This window comes from Cryptomeria japonica, chromosome 1 (genome assembly GCF_030272615.1).
Source record: "Cryptomeria japonica chromosome 1, Sugi_1.0, whole genome shotgun sequence".
Taxonomy (NCBI): domain Eukaryota; kingdom Viridiplantae; phylum Streptophyta; class Pinopsida; order Cupressales; family Cupressaceae; genus Cryptomeria; species Cryptomeria japonica.
The window spans coordinates 655,248,300-655,264,354 of NC_081405.1; positions in this window are offsets into that span (position 1 = coordinate 655,248,300).

Here is a 16,055-nt window from a genome sequence, read left to right on the forward strand (position 1 = left end):
CTATAGCCAATAGCAAAACAATATTACAATATGGGGAATGCACAAGTATTCAGGCACACTGCCTAGAGCTCATTGCTCAAATACGATAAGGGATGCAACCTTAGAAGTCTCACTGCCTTACTAATTAATTAAAATGATGAATTATAAAAAATGAACTCCAAAATAGCACATACAATGCCTGGATGAGTTCTGGTTGAGTGCCAAATATACTGACTGAATCACCTATGTTGTCCTGCTTTGTTTTGCCCTGTTCACTATCTCAATCAGCTACCAGATCAAGAATACACATGTGAAACAATGCCAAAACTTATTCTTGATCACCACTAGATTGCATACAATAATCTCATCCACCAAAAAGATCATTTACACCAATCTTATATATCCGCAATCACAAAATAGATCATTTACCATGTCGGCCTGCTAGTGTAATGTGTAGTCACATGTCAGCTTGACCGGATCACAAAGGATAAATGTGGATCACCAAAACAAAAATAAAATTATGTTACTATATCAGCTCAATCAATCCATACATGTTTCATAGCACCGCAATCACCAGAAAGCTTCTGGACCAAAGCTGCTCTGTTTATCCTGAAAAGTCATTTATCTGGCTACCAATTAACACCTTCTTCTAGTTAAGAAGAATTATGATTACCTGATTGAATCTCTATGAATATTTTCCATCAATGACAACCCTAAACCAATAATCAACCATCAGAAGTCACTAGATGAGTATCAACTACCAACAATCTACCCCTTTGGCATTGATGGCAACATTCATGAAAAATGGCTAAGTGTTGAACACTATACACTAGATCAAAAGAATTTCTAAGGTTCCCCCTTAGACAAAGAATTTTGAAGCTTGAAATTACACTCTTCTATATGGTTCATTTTTCACCATTTCTCTCTCCCTTTGACAACAATGCCAAAGATGGGGTGTTGTCCAAAAATTATATATAGAGATACTTGTCGAAGATTTTACAAATACTTGAAGATTTCAGCAAAAATGGTCTTCAAGGATCCTAGGTGAGTGTCCCACAAATTCTTCAAGTTATCCAAAACTGTAATAAATGCACTAGAATCTAATTGTACATTTGGATCCACCTTCCTGCAAAACATTAACCAACATCAAAATGATTTTTATATCTTCTTATTTAGACTTTACCAAATCCTGGCTAGCCTAGGCTTGAACAACAGCTGGGAGCATTAGCTTCTCGGCAAGGGACATCTTTCCAATGTTAAGTGAACCATATAGATTAATGGAGATTTGAGGTGGGGTCCTTGTGACTGCAAGAGTTTCAATTGCCAAATCAACAACTCCTTTTCCCTTGTCTACCTCTCCATCCTTTACCTTTGCACCCTTAGCTTCCTTCTTACCTCCTTCATCCCCTTTATCTTGTGCACCGATGTTGCCACTTGGTGCAGTATCATCCTTTTGGATTTAGGGGGTTGTTGAACTGTCTACTACCAGAGGATTATCATCGGCCTCAGCATCAAGATTTGTGTTACCTTGATCTTCTATATGTCCCCCGGTCGAAGTTTGACCCTTTTGATCACTAGAAACACCTTTCTTTTCTTCTGGCTGAGAAGACTTAAATACATCTTTCTACAAAGGATCATTTACTATTATTTTTCTCCATATGTCTTTTGTCTCCTTTCTCACCTCTTCCACTCTCCCAATCATTAACCTATTTACCCTGTTTTTGTTTCTGAACTCTTTATTGTTGGCTTCCTCAATAAGTCTTTTGATATAAGACTCTAATAAGATTTAGTATTTGATTTGATAGAGTATATCATTTATTAGCATATTAAAAAAGAAAAATAGCCAATGATATAAAACTTAAGGTACATATAAATTTGAATGAAATTAAAATGGAAGATTGATATGCATAAAAAATCAAGTAGATTTCTTTTTGCCCGAAAAGTAATATGCAATCATGTAATATTTTGCATGATCTCATAGTAGAAAAGGATATGCATTTAATATGATAATGTCTATCATTGCATAAAAAGAAATGAGTTATTTTAAAGAGCATATGAATATTTTGGTTAATTGTCTTTTATTAAAGAAAGAAATTTTTACTTTTCTATGTGTGTGATGGGTTTACCTTTCGGAATGGGTTTCGAATATGGGCTAATATAGAAGGAGATTCTCTTTTTGGATTATATCAGTATATTTCAAGTGCTTTGGTCAAAGCTATGTATTCATTAAAATAGATGAATATTGCCTAACAAAATTATATTGATATGTTTTTCTCTGCCATATCTTTATAGTAGGACATTGCATGTTCATGTTAGAAATGCATGTAGATATATCAGGTTGCACTAGGGTTCCTTTCTGTCTATTGTTTCTAGGTTGCTATGTATTTTCATGCAAGGTTGGGTATTCTTCATGTTAGAAAGAATTTAGGAAAAGGTTAAACTTTGTGGTTGAATAAAAAAGTACTTGAGCCATGTTCACATCTCTTGAATTTGCAAATGATCATGTGGGTCAATGACGACTAGAGACTTCATTGATTATATGCAATATATCCTTACTTTTATTTGTACAACATTATTTGTTTGGTGGTGACTACTGCTAGCATTGAGATTGTCATTGATGTCAACATGTGTGTGTGTGTATGGATTGATTTGATGAAGTTGTAGGTTGCAAACAAGATGATTGATGTCAATAGTTGAGGAGTCTCAGTGAATCGTCATGCAGAGATGACAGTGTTTAAGGCATCACTGGTGAATATGGAGATGAGCTATGAAAAAATGTCCCTGAGTAAAGATCGGTCTGACAAAAAATATGCGGATGGATTAGCTTGAGTATTGCAGCAATTAAATATCTAAGTGTCCTAGAATAGGGTGCGCAGACGTGCATAACACATCATGCTATACTACACAAACATTGTAGGTTGCAGAGGAACTGGTAGGCACAAAACGAGTCATTTCATGTGTTGCAGAGGTGTACACTAGGTGACTTCATGTTTCTCAAGGGTTCCTGTTGTAAAAGTGACTTTTATCGAAGTATCACTTCAAACTTGAAAAGTGCAAGTGTATCATTTTTTTCCTAAGTACGTGCTTCTCTCGATCCTCGAATCTCCAATGTGGACCCCACCATCAAGTTGCCTAAGTCTTAAGGCTCCTTTGTAATATCATGCAATTGTTCTTTGTTGGAATTTTAGCCACAAGCCTCTATGGATTTATTGTCTTCAGGATATCCCCAATCTCTCAACTCTTTGATGGAAGACTATTCTGTGCTAGTAACCATGTGTTGGATGGTGATGTGTTTTGTGGACCCTGCCTTGTCACACTATGTATTGTCAGGTGATCACCTCCGAATTGAATAGTTAAAGTCTTTTTGTTCTTACCTTTAACTTCTGGCCAATATCTGACCCCCGATAGTAGGCCACCTTGTCTGAGCTTTAGATTATCGGCCCATCACATCCAAATAGAAAATCAAAATTTGTTTTGTTTTCATTTTGAGTTTTGACCAAGCTTTGACCCCCGAAAGCGGACCCACCTTATCTGATTTTCAAATGATATCCACTTGGAATTTGTTGATTGGTCCACCTAGTTCATGATGTCATCCTATGGGGCCCGTGGTTGTGTGGCAACAAATGCAAACTTTTTGGCACGACTTGCCCTTTTGGCAAGATCGCCTTTTCCCCTTATCGACCTATTGCATCTAACTGGAAAGTGGGAGTTGTTCTTGGTTTTGTGATGCAAAGGCCTTCTTACACCTAAGGACAAGTCCAAAAGGTTAGGGTCTGACCCTTCAAATTTCAAAAATGAACCTACAAGGAAGGACTCCACATCTTAAGGTTTTGAACTACTCTCCACTACTCAAGCCTAACACTTACTCAAGATGAGTAAATGGCTTCAACTTCTCTAACATGCCTCACCGGTGACTCCTGCTCTTAGAGACTTTGGATTTGGTCTATACATGATGACTAAGGACTATTCCAAGCATTGTTTTTGGACTTAGGCATCAATTCCTTATACCTCCTTTGGAAACCTACCCCTTAGGCTAGTAGCCCTCCTAGACCGGTATTTTTCTTTTAACTCCAAAATATTCCATATACTCTAACAAAATACTCACCATTATAGATACCCTTTTTGGAGTTACACTCATCCCCAAAATAGTTTGGTAAGATCTGCACTCTAAAGGTCTGAACCCCTTAGAAGCCTAGAGACCTAATTAGGGCGATTAGGCCTAATTTCCAAAGCAACCCCCATTACCGGTATACCAATTGAAAAAAAAACTTTATGATAATGTTGTGAATGGTTAATAACCTCTAATTCTAGGTTTGCATGCCTGGTATCCACCTCTATCAGATTTTAGGATGCCTGTCCTCTTTTTGCTTAAGGTAGTCACATGGAGATGCCTACCTAGATTCACTTCAAGCACATCATAACCAAGCCTTCCCTACAAAAATACATGGAAATATTAATTTACACTAACCAATCTTGCACTCCACCAAAGGAATTAACTTCTAGTGGAATGAGATGCAAGATATGGCCATTATTTGGCGAAACCCTAGTCAAACCCTGATTTTCTGGGTTACAGTCAGTGAAACAAGGGTTTCTCAATACACAAAAATAATTAAAGCCTCAGACCACCACAAAATTAAATTTATTTCATTCCTCCATCTACTCAATTAATGGTGTGACTCAATTCACTTAGTACTAGATCGTACAACTTCTGCAAACTCAGAATTTCTAGGAAAACTCAATTTTATTTGTGTCTTATTGCTCCCAACTTCAAATCACAACATCACCCCTCTTGGAAATCATGTCCACAAGACTTATAGACCTCTCCAATGGTTTCCAACCAAATTTGGAAGAGGTTGGAGGCATTGAGAGGCTTACATCAACTGCATTTTGAAAAGTTGCACTTTTGCACTCAAAAGTTGCACTTTCAAAAGTTGCACTTTCAAAAGTTGCACTTTCAAAAGTTGCATTTTTGCATAAAAAGTTGTCAAAATCTCTAAGGTTGGGATCCACACACTTGGATCAATAAAAAACCACTAAGACATCTTGAAAACCTATCAAACACAAAACCAAACATTTTACTACCCCTATTAACCACATTGTCCCAATTGGCTTATTAAATTGCCTAATTAGTGACATGGGTTTACATGGTGGGGTCTTTATTGAATACATGAAACTTGCATAAACACAAGACACTAAAACAAACACTATGATCCTAGTCTTCATCCTCAGATCCATGATTTTCTTGTTGAAGAGGTTCTCTTTCACCATACTCCCTGAGAGAAGAGATCTCAAGCCCACTTGAGATCAGAGTTTGGAGGTCTGCACCATGATTGGAAATTTGTTTATATGTCATCCAAACTGCCTCGAAGTCTGGTTTGTCCTACCAAGCCACTAAATACTCAATGTCATCCTTGTTCCTTGTCCTCTTTGTGATTCTAGTGTCTAGAATCATGCTCAACTTTAGTGAATCATGCCTTGGAATATCATTGTCTGCTGCAATCTGCATTGGTTCCTCCACTTCATTGCCATCACCTTTGAAAAGTGTAAGATCACACATTGAAAATGGCTGACAATCCAAGATCAAGAGGAGGTTGGATTTCATAAGCATTTTGTCCATATTTCTTCAAAATCTAACATGGTCCAATCTTCCTCTGCATGAGCTTGGTGTATTTTCCTTTTGGGAGTCTCTCCTTCTTCAAATGTACCCATACTAAATCCCCAACATCAAACTGTACATCTCTCTTTTTCTTGTTAGCATGAGCCTTGTACTTTTCTATAGATTGTTGGAGATGAGACTTTAATTGATCATGTACCTCCTTTATGGCCGATGCAAAAGCTTCACCATCTGCACTAATAGGCTCTTCCTTGGGAAAATCCCTCAACTCCAATACACCCCTTGGGTGGATGCCATACACAATTTGGAAAGGAGACTTCCCAATGCTTCTATTTATGGTGTCATTATATGAGATCTCTACCTGTGATAGGATGTTGTCCCATTTTTCTCCATGTTGTCTTGTCAAGCATCTTAATAGGTTCCCCAAGGACCTATTGACAACTTCAATTTGCCCATCCGTTTGAGGATGGTAGGCTGATGAGAAAGCTAGGTTAGTTCCCTACTTCTTCCAAAGAGTCCTCCAAAAGTGACCTATGAACTTCACATCCCTGTCTGAAACTATGTTTAGTGGCAATCCATGTATCCGGACTATTTCTTTGAAAAACAAGTCTACAACATAAGAAGCATCACAAGAGGTTTTATATGGCAAGATATGAGCCATTTTGCTAAATCTGTCCACTAATACAAAAACACTATCAAATCCTCTCCTTGTCCTAGGCAGACCCAACACAAAATCCATGCTTATGCTTTCCCATGGCCTAGAAGGAATGGGTAAGGGTTGGTACAATCCTACATTGGTGGATTTTCCCTTGGCTTTTTGATAGATTACACATGTCTCTACAAACTTCCTTACATCTGCCTACAACTTAGGCTAGTAGTAATGTCTTTTCACAAGGTCAAGGGTCTTGTCAAGACCAAAATGACCTTCTATTGCTCCACAATGTTTCTCCCTAATGATATTCAATCTCATTGAGCACTTAGGCATACATAATTGTCCACCTTTGAATAGCAATCCATCTTGTATCAGAAATTTAGAAAATTCAACATGATACCGGTCACCAAAAGACTCACATACCTTGTATATCCCTCCAAAGTCTTCATCAGCATCATACATGTTCTCCAAGGAGTCATTGCCAACACTTTCCATCTGAATTTGGTTGATAGTTAAGACCCTCGTACTTAAGGCATCTGCAACTTTGTTCTTGACCCCCTTTTTGTGCTTGAGGTTAAAGGTGAAAGCTTGTAGGGTTTCTACCCACTTCATGTGCCAGTGGTTTAACTTATCTTGACCGTTTATGAAATTGAGTGCCTGATTATCAAAAAAAACTATGAACTCCTTAGGCAATAATAGTGCCTCCATTTCTTTAATGACTGAACCAAAGCATACATCTCCAAGTCATAGGATGAGTATCTCCTCTTGGCATCATTTAGCTTTTCACTAAAAAAGGCAATTGTCCTTCCTTCCTGACTGAGTACTGCTCTAATAACCATGTGGCTTGCATCACATTCTACCTGAAATATCTCATTGAAGTCTGGTAGGGCAAGGACTGGTTGTTTTGCAACTTTCTTCTTCAAAGTTTCAAATGAGTCATTTGACTCCTTGGTCCAGCTGAACCTGCACTTTTGTCCTCCTTTTATGGTCTCAAGCATAGGTGCACAAAGATGACTAAATCCCCTTATAAACTTCCTATAAAAAAGTTGCTAAGCCATGGAAACTCCGAACATCATTCATAGTTTTAGGTGTAGGCCAAGACAATATGGCACTTACCTTCTCCTAGTTTATTTTCAACTCACCTTGTGAGATTACAAAGCCCAAGTAGATGATCTCCTCCTACATGAACAAACACATCCAAATTTATCATTAGTTGTTCTTCATGTAGCTTTTTGAGGACCATATCTATATGTTTGAGGTGCTCTTCCCTTGTGTGGCTAAAGATCAAGATATCATCTAGGTATACTATTACAAACTTGCCTATGAACTCCACCAAGACCTCATTCATCAACCTCATAAAGGCACTAGGGGCGTTGGACAACCCAAATGGCATGACCTTCCACTCATATAACCCCTCATTGGTTTTAAAAGTTGCTTTCCATTCATCCCCCATTCTTATTCTAATCTGGTGGTATCCACTTTTTAGATCCATTTTGGTGAAATATTTAGTACTCCCCAAGCAATCAAGTAAATCCTCTATCCTAGGGATTGGGAACCTATACCTTATAGTTATCTTGTTGATGGCCTTTGAGTCTGTGCATAGCCTCCAAGTGCCTTCTTTCTTGGGTGCAAGGATTGTTGATACTGCACATGGGCTTAGACTTTTGCCAATTAGCCCTGATTCTAGCAACTCCTCAATTTGTCTTGCCATCTCCGCATTCTAATCTAGGGTAAGCTTATATGCTTCTTTATTTGGTAGGGTAGATCCAGGGATCATATCTATGCAATGACTTATGTCTCTCACTAGTGGCAAGGATCTTGGCATTCCATATGAGATGATGCCTTTGTACTTGTCAAGTAACTATCTGACTGCATGGTCTATATGCCTTTGTCCTTCTTCTTTCCTCTCTGCAAACTGCTCCTTTGTCATCTTGGACTTAGGAATGAGGGCATAGCAAACTGCATCCTTCTTTGCAATATCCTTCATGAATTGCTTTCCTTCTACCAACAACACTTTGGCATCCTTTCCCTTTGGTTCCATCTCATTCTCCATCAAGTGTAAAAGTTCTATCACCTTACCATCCTTGGTGATTGAATAGGTGTTTCTAACCCCATCATGGTAAGCCTTCAAATCAAACTGCCATGGTCTCCCAAATAAGAGATGACATGCATCCATCTTTGCTATATCAAATAGCAATCTATCCTTGTATGATCCAATCTGAAACTCCACCCATGCCTTCTCTTCTACCACTGATTGCTGACCTTGGGTGATCCATGAAACCTTATAGGGGTAAGGATGTGGCAACCTTCTCAATTTTATCTTCTCTACCATTTCAAGAGACACAAAACTTTCAGTAGACCCAGAGTCTATCAAGACCTTGCATACCTTTCCTCCTATCTTGCAGGTAGTTTTGAAAAGAGACTTTCCTTGTGGGGCCTCCTTGTTAGGTACCTTCATGGTGGTCACTACTCTCCTTATCATCAGAGCCTCTCCTCTTTTAGGGTAGCCATAGCTATCAGGAGCATTAACACTTTGATAGGTGTTTGCACTTGCCACACTTTGGCAATCAAATTCTTGCACCAAGTTGCTCCTCCTTTCTCCCATGGAGCTTGTAGCCTTCTCCAAACACCTATTTTCCATGTGCCCTTCTTGGTTATAGTTATAGAATCTAGGAGGTCCTCTACCTTGGGATCTTCCCCTAGAGAATGGTCTTCTGCCCCTAAAGTTCCCTCTTTGATTGTAGCCTCCTCCTTGGTTGTAATTGCTCTCTCCTCTGGTGCCTTCCTGGTTAGACTCTGTTATCGTTGTTTTTAAAATTGGGTTCTTTCCCCATATTTGGCTATGGTTTTTGAAAAAAATTTGTACAAGATGTGGCCCCAAATGCTTCAGCCTTATTCTAAACCTAGGGGGTTTAAGGTTTTTCTAAGTTTTAGGCTTTATCTTTTGTGTTAGGTCCCCTGGTTTCTATTCCGACGTTACTTTATTTCACTTAAGTCATGGGTCGCGGGGTCGTAAGAAGTGTCCCCCCTTGCTATTTACCTAGGCGGTCATGTTAATTATTTGAAAATTTTCGCCTTTTATTATTTCCTTCTAAAGTGCCGGGCCCAGTAAACACTGATCAACTTGGGGAAAGATCCGATGGTTGGCGCTATTTCGCAAAGGCTAAGTGCTCACATTTTAAGGCTGCGAAATAGCGAGGATTAATATCAGCCGTCCATGTGTCATGCGGAGGAAGTGAAAGTTGCGGCTGTCAAGAAGGTGGGGCCCCCCTCTACGTGGTCTTCTCTGGCGTATTAGAGGGCAGCACGTGGCACAGGCCGCCACAGTCAACATTTTAAGATTAAGGATCAAAGTGGGCCCCAAAGATGAGTCAGCTCACAGGTGGAGGTGACCTGGCAGGGATAGCTCTTACAATTCATTGAGACCCCATGGCTCCTTCCAGCGAATGAAAAGTCGACAGGTCAGCTTCGAAGATGACAGGGCGCCAGGTGTCCATGATGTTTCCGTGGGCCCACCTCTTCTGAAAGCTCCTAGCAGGGTTTAAATGCCGAGCAACTTGAGAAAGGATCTGACGGTCAGCGCTATTTCGCAAAGGTTAAGTGCTCACATTTTAAGGCTACGAAATAGCGAGAATGAATATCGGCCGTCCATGTGTCACGACAGGGTAAGTGGAAGGCATAGCTGTCAGAGATAGCTGGAGCCCCGTGGCTTTCTTTTGGCGTATTATAAGGTAACACGTGGCATAGGCCGCCACAGTCAGCAGGACAGGGCGCCAGGTGTCCATGATGTTTCCGTGGGCCCACCTCTTCTGAAAGCTCCTAGCAGGGTTTAAATGCCGCGCAAGTCGAGATAAGATCTAACGGCTCGCGCTATTTCACAAGGGTAAGATGCTCACATTTTAAGGCTGCGAAATAGCGAAAGTTAACCTGGACCGTCCACGTGTCTTGATGACACGCGGTCTAAAAGGCAGCTGTGGGTCCCTGTAGTGTATGTTCGACAAATGAAAAGTTGACAGGTCAGCTTCGAAGGTGACAAGAAAGCCAAGTGTCTATGGCGTTTCAGTGGGCCCACCATTTCTGAGGTAGACCTGTCGAGACTGAAGTGGGGCCCCCATGGTTCTTCTTCCGGCAAATGACAGAATGACAAATCAGCACAGTGGATGACTAGATGCCAGATGTCACTGATGACTCAGCGGGCCCACCATTCCTGAGGACCTGTTCGAAGGATTAAAAGGTGATTAACTTGAAAGATAATCCAACGGCCCGCGCTATTTCGCAAGGGTTAAGTGCTCACCCTTTAAGGCTGCGAAATAGCGAGAATGAATATCAGCCGTCCACGTGTCGTGATGATGACATGGCAAAAAGAGAAAAGCACGGGCCCGCTACAGTATAAAGGGCGACATTCAGCCAGTATCAAAATAGAATGTGAGGGGATTTTCTAAGCCAATGGTCGGATGCCGCGTGGTATTATGTAGCCAATAAAAGACAGGACTTAGACTAAGGACAAAGCCGTCAAAATGAAATTCACAGAGAGACACTTGCAGAAAGACTGCGGCCCGTTGGAGCTAAAATATGAATTCTCGTATGAATTCGATTTTGAAGGGACGGTCGAAGCATGCGGAATCAATGTTACAGTTAAGGCCCAGAGTACAAGCATTTGATTTCCTAACAACCAAGTAAGGATACTTCTTAAAAAGATTTTTGCAGAGGAGGCAAACGCAGAGTTATCTTTTACAAACACAGAGAAGGCGAATTGGTTGCAGAGCGAATTTCTTCGAGCAAGCATCAGGTTTTTTTTCTTATTTTGCAGCCGTTCTTGTGTTGTAATACGTGAAACTGTTCTCGTATAACAGAAATAGTTTCAGAAGTAATATTTATCTGGTTGTATTGCAAATGGCTCCTAAAAGGGAATTTTCTGGTAAAGTTGATTATCTTGAAAGAAGTGTGTGTGATGACTTCTTAGAGCAGTTGACGCTGTCAACCAACCAGGCATCTAAGGCCAAAGAATTAGTACCCAGGGCTCCCCGACTGAGAATTGGAGAAGGATTGTATGATAAGGGTAATTGGTTAAGAGACCCACAGGTTGGGCTGTCTGGGTTGGGGTTATTTAAAATCGGTTTTGGAATGAGGAATTCTCCTGCTCCTCAAAATAGCATTTGGGAATTAGATGTTGGGAAATTGGTAGTCCCAGGGGTGTTCATGGATACAGATTTGTTAACCCAGATGGCATTAAATTATGATTCAGTTACCAGGTGTATCCGGGATGTGAATGGAAAAACCCTCGTGGAGATAAATGCAGAAGAGCTGAGAAAAGCATTTGGGCTTAGTGAGTTTACCAATTTCTTGGAGCATATAAACTTCACACAATTAACTCAGGTATACAGGGCACAGAGGACTCATCTCAGGAATGGGCCTCTCAAAGAACTTTTTCTGAAAGTGGGAGGGTTAACAGTTGTAGGGCCCAATACACAAGAACCCTTTTCACTAAGTATGTTTACCTTAAGGGCAAAAGGGATGTACTGGGCACTTTGCCAAGTTCTAGGAGAGGATGCTGAATCTAATATACCAAATCATTATCTGTTAATGATTGTTCAAATTCTGAATCCTTCTCTTGCTATTACATTTGATTATGCCTCCTATATTGCTGATGCTATCCATGGAGGACTGATGGGGATAAAGAATGGGAAGGTGGATAGGCCATTTGGGTGGTATTCACTATTGATGCACCTCTTCCTCTTCAAAGGTGGAGATTATTTTGCCAGTGGAATGGATCTGGTAAAAGAAAAGGAGGGAGAGAAGATGCCAGTACAATTATGGAGTACCGTATTGTCATGGGATAGAGAGGATGCAAGTTTTCTAAAGTTTGATAAATACTTTGCATCCAAAATAAGGACTCTTCTTTGCTCTGACAATCCACGAGTCCCCAAGATTCTTCTGGAATTCTTAAGACCAAAAGAATTCGCAGAGAATGTCAAGATTGTTCATAACTGGGGTGATATGTATTTGTATCCAGTGTCCACAATGTTTAGGGTCTTTGGTTTCAGAGGCACCCCATTTTTGTTACCATACCAGGTCCCCCTCAAAGTGGGAATAGCTGAGATTCTCAGACAAATTGGTGACTTGCAAGAGGAAGAGTTAACAGGCCGAGGTAAAGGGACTATTTTCCCTACAACTACAGTAGCCCACCAATTTGTAATCACCAAGGGCGACTGGAAATGTTTTGAGGATTTCCTCAAACCCTACCATTTATCCACTGCAGTGTCAAGATGTGCTGATTCGGAGGACTTCTACAATGGTGTATTCCGGAAGAAAGTAGCATGCAGGGGTAGGCCCCATCAATTCCACTTTCCTGAATACCTCATCAGGAATGAATTTGATTTGGATGAACAGGAGTTGAGGAAGGAAAAATGGGTAGCTTACAGGAAGGCCCTGGATTTTGTGCATCAATTTGATGCTAGCTATGACCCATTGTCTAGCTTCTTCCCATTGGAAGAAAAGATAAAATTTTTGATTATTTGTTTTGAGGATGTGATGCAGACAATAAAGGAGAAAAGGGGAGTTGTAATTAAAAACAACCCTGAGAAAGCAAGAATGATTTTGGGGAAATCAGCTCCTATTAAAGCCATCCCTCCTGGTGATTACACCCTGCATAAGAAAGCAGGTTACAGTGTGTTGGTGTCTGCAAGAGGGGAACCCTCTTCATCTAAAGGGAAGAGGAAAGCACATGAAGTCATTGATATCCAAGACAGCCCAAAGAAGCAGAGGGTGGGGAAGGAAGTGCAATCAGATACACCCTTATATTCCCCATCCCAATCCCCTCTCCACATTGGAGATGAACAAGCAGCAACTGAATACCTCTCTCAGTTGGGCAGTTTGGGGGAGATTGCGTATACATATGATGAAGTGGAAGAGGGGATGCCAGAAGAACCCACTGAAGCACAAATGGACATCACCTCGACTGAACTCAAAGGCCAGGAGTGGGATCCTGAGATAAAGAAGGCCACTAGTGCTTTTCTAGCCGATGATAGTTTTGTAACATCTGAAGCATTCATGTAGTTTATATGGAAACAACATATAGATAAATATAATGCTAGATGTGAAACAAGAAAGGCAGAGCAATTAAATAAAGATCCAGCCTCTGTGGAGGAAGAAATAAAACAGGAGATGATGGAAGAATTCAAAACCATCACTCCTGAACAGGGGAGAGATTTAGTAGTACAAGCTGGAGTGCTCATTTTGCCAGAATGGAATATTGCTGATGCTCTGGTGCTGGATGCAGTGAGGAAAGAAACCAAACCCATGGAAGGGGTTACATTCAGTAAAGACAATTCTGCTCTAGTCATGTGGTCCCTTAAGAGAAATGAGGACAAGAAGGGTAAAGACACCACAGGGACAAGTCACATTGGCGGATTGATGGTCAGGAGAGTAGAAAGTACAGGGGTAGTAGAGGCTGCTAGCACAGTGTTGGAGACTGCCAAATTTAGTGTTGCAGTAGCTGAAAAGGATGCTAAAGAAAAAGAGGCTCTCCAGTTCAAATTGGAAACAGTCTTGAAAGCTTATGACAGTGCCAAGGAGGAAATAAGAGGCAAGGAGAGTATCATTGCCAAATTGCAGAGCCAGTTAGCAGGACAACGTCAACAAGGTGAGTCTTCAACATTAATGATCACCTCTTCTCCTACAAGACCTCCACCTACTAGCCCCATTATTGAGTTCCCACTATCTCCTGCACCTTCCAGTTCTCAGATGATAGAGATAACTCCCCAAGAATTGGAGAGTCTTAAGCAAACTCAGGTCTATTATGCAGGGAAGTATGAAGAAAAGATTAAGGCCACTGTCTCCAGTTTTGCAGACACTATAAATGCTTCACTCCTTCACAATAGTGTAGGAAAAGTCATGGAGATATGGACTGAGTTGATAAGAGATAAAGTCATATTGACACCCATTTTTGACAGATGGAGGCCTAGGGAGCAGGATTTGGAGTTCATGTGTGTTTCCTGTGATGAAGCAAGAGCTAACCCTATTATCAAAATCACTTCTGATATCACTAAGAGTTTATTGCAATTGGCGACAGAGGTGGATAATGTGGAAAGAAGGGTTAAATTGCTTAAAAAGGAATACACTGATCAGGTGTGTGAGTTACTCCCAGGAATTTTTGCCAATCCAGATCAGCTGAAAGATAAGCAGATATGGCTCAATGAGATAAATGCTAAATTGTCAGCAAGGGTCAAGGGAATTATTGATCTAGATGATACCTCATTTTTTGTTATAACCATACAGGAAATAGAGAGAATTAAATCACACTACAGTTTTCTTAATTCAGAAGTCAACAAACTGAGGAATTCTTGGAAAGGGTTGACTAAGGTTAAAAGTGATGTGATTAATTTTGAATGGCCGACCGAGGAGACATATGGTGAGTGGGGAATTAAATATTCCACTCGAGATCCGGAGCAGTTAGAGAACATCCCTGAAGAGCCAGAGGAGGTTGCAACTGAACAACCCGTCCAACAGACTGTTGAAGAAGTTGAAAAGAGCGCATAACTGAAATTGTAACTTCTTCAATTTTGAAGTAATTGTAACAAACTTTCCTCGAGAAGTCCGAAGCTTTGTGCATCCATATTGATATAAATGGATACCAGGACTAGAGAGAAAGGGATCACAAAATTTTTGTAAGAAAACGCTGCAGAAAAATTCTCTGTGCTTTTCCAAAGATTAATGGAGAATCAGACTTTTGTAGAAATTTTTCAAATGAATATTAATATACAGGCCATCAATTTTGAGTAAAGCTGTGTGTCGTCTTCAAACTTGTCCTTAAGTTTATTTACTTTGTTTCATTCAGAATAGTCTAGGATTTTTCTGTTTGAATGGAATTGTAAGGCAATCTCAGTATGGGTGTTTCTAGCTTTTCTCTTTAGGAGGGAAATTAAATATGCACGACCACTCTACCAGTAAATACTTCTGGATGAACTTTGAATTTTGAGGACCTTAGCTTATTTTGAAGTGATTAGATTCTTGTTGATGCTAGGCATTTACAGGGATAAATGGAGACCAAGGTGATGGGAAGTATAGAGATATTTTATTTCAGGAGTTTTATTTGAGTTTGAGTGACTCTGTAGCCTTGGATAAAGCACTGGTACTAATCGAAGCTATTTATTGCATGCTTTGTTGATCAAATATACTGAAGTTGAATATTGTTTCATTCTTTGTTTTCAGTTGTTTTTTCAAGGTGAATAAACTCACTGGTTTTCTGGACTGGTTTGCCGTGGGTTTGTTGCTTAAGAATGTGAAGTTAATTCACAAAGGGTATACCTGCCTGGGCTTAAGGAAGAGCCCGAAGTGTAGAAGGTCTAACCAAACCTTGTCATATGTTGTCTCTGAAATCGTTTTATCTTTGATGTCTTCTCGGCACCTATTTTAGATTATATTATTAAAGGCATGGAAGGGTAATCAGATTTTGAGAACAACAGACTCACCTTGGTATCCAAAACCATTTCCTTTACCGCTAAAAGGGCTTCTTCCCCCTCTTTGTTTTCTCCCTTTGCCTCTGCTATTTTGCTCCTACCTCCTCTTTTTCTTCTCCTCCACCTTAAGTGCCAACTGAAAACACTTTTGGACTATCTCTAGGGTATGGAGATTCAAATCTTCTAGGATAGAAAATCTCAGTCCATTGAGATATCTCACCACCTTCTCATCTTCACTCTCCTTTACCTTAGTCTTCATGCACAACTTCATGAACTCCTATGTATAGGAACTCACGTCCATCTCCTTCTACTTCAAATTTTGTCTTCTCTTATGCAATTGGACATTATAGTC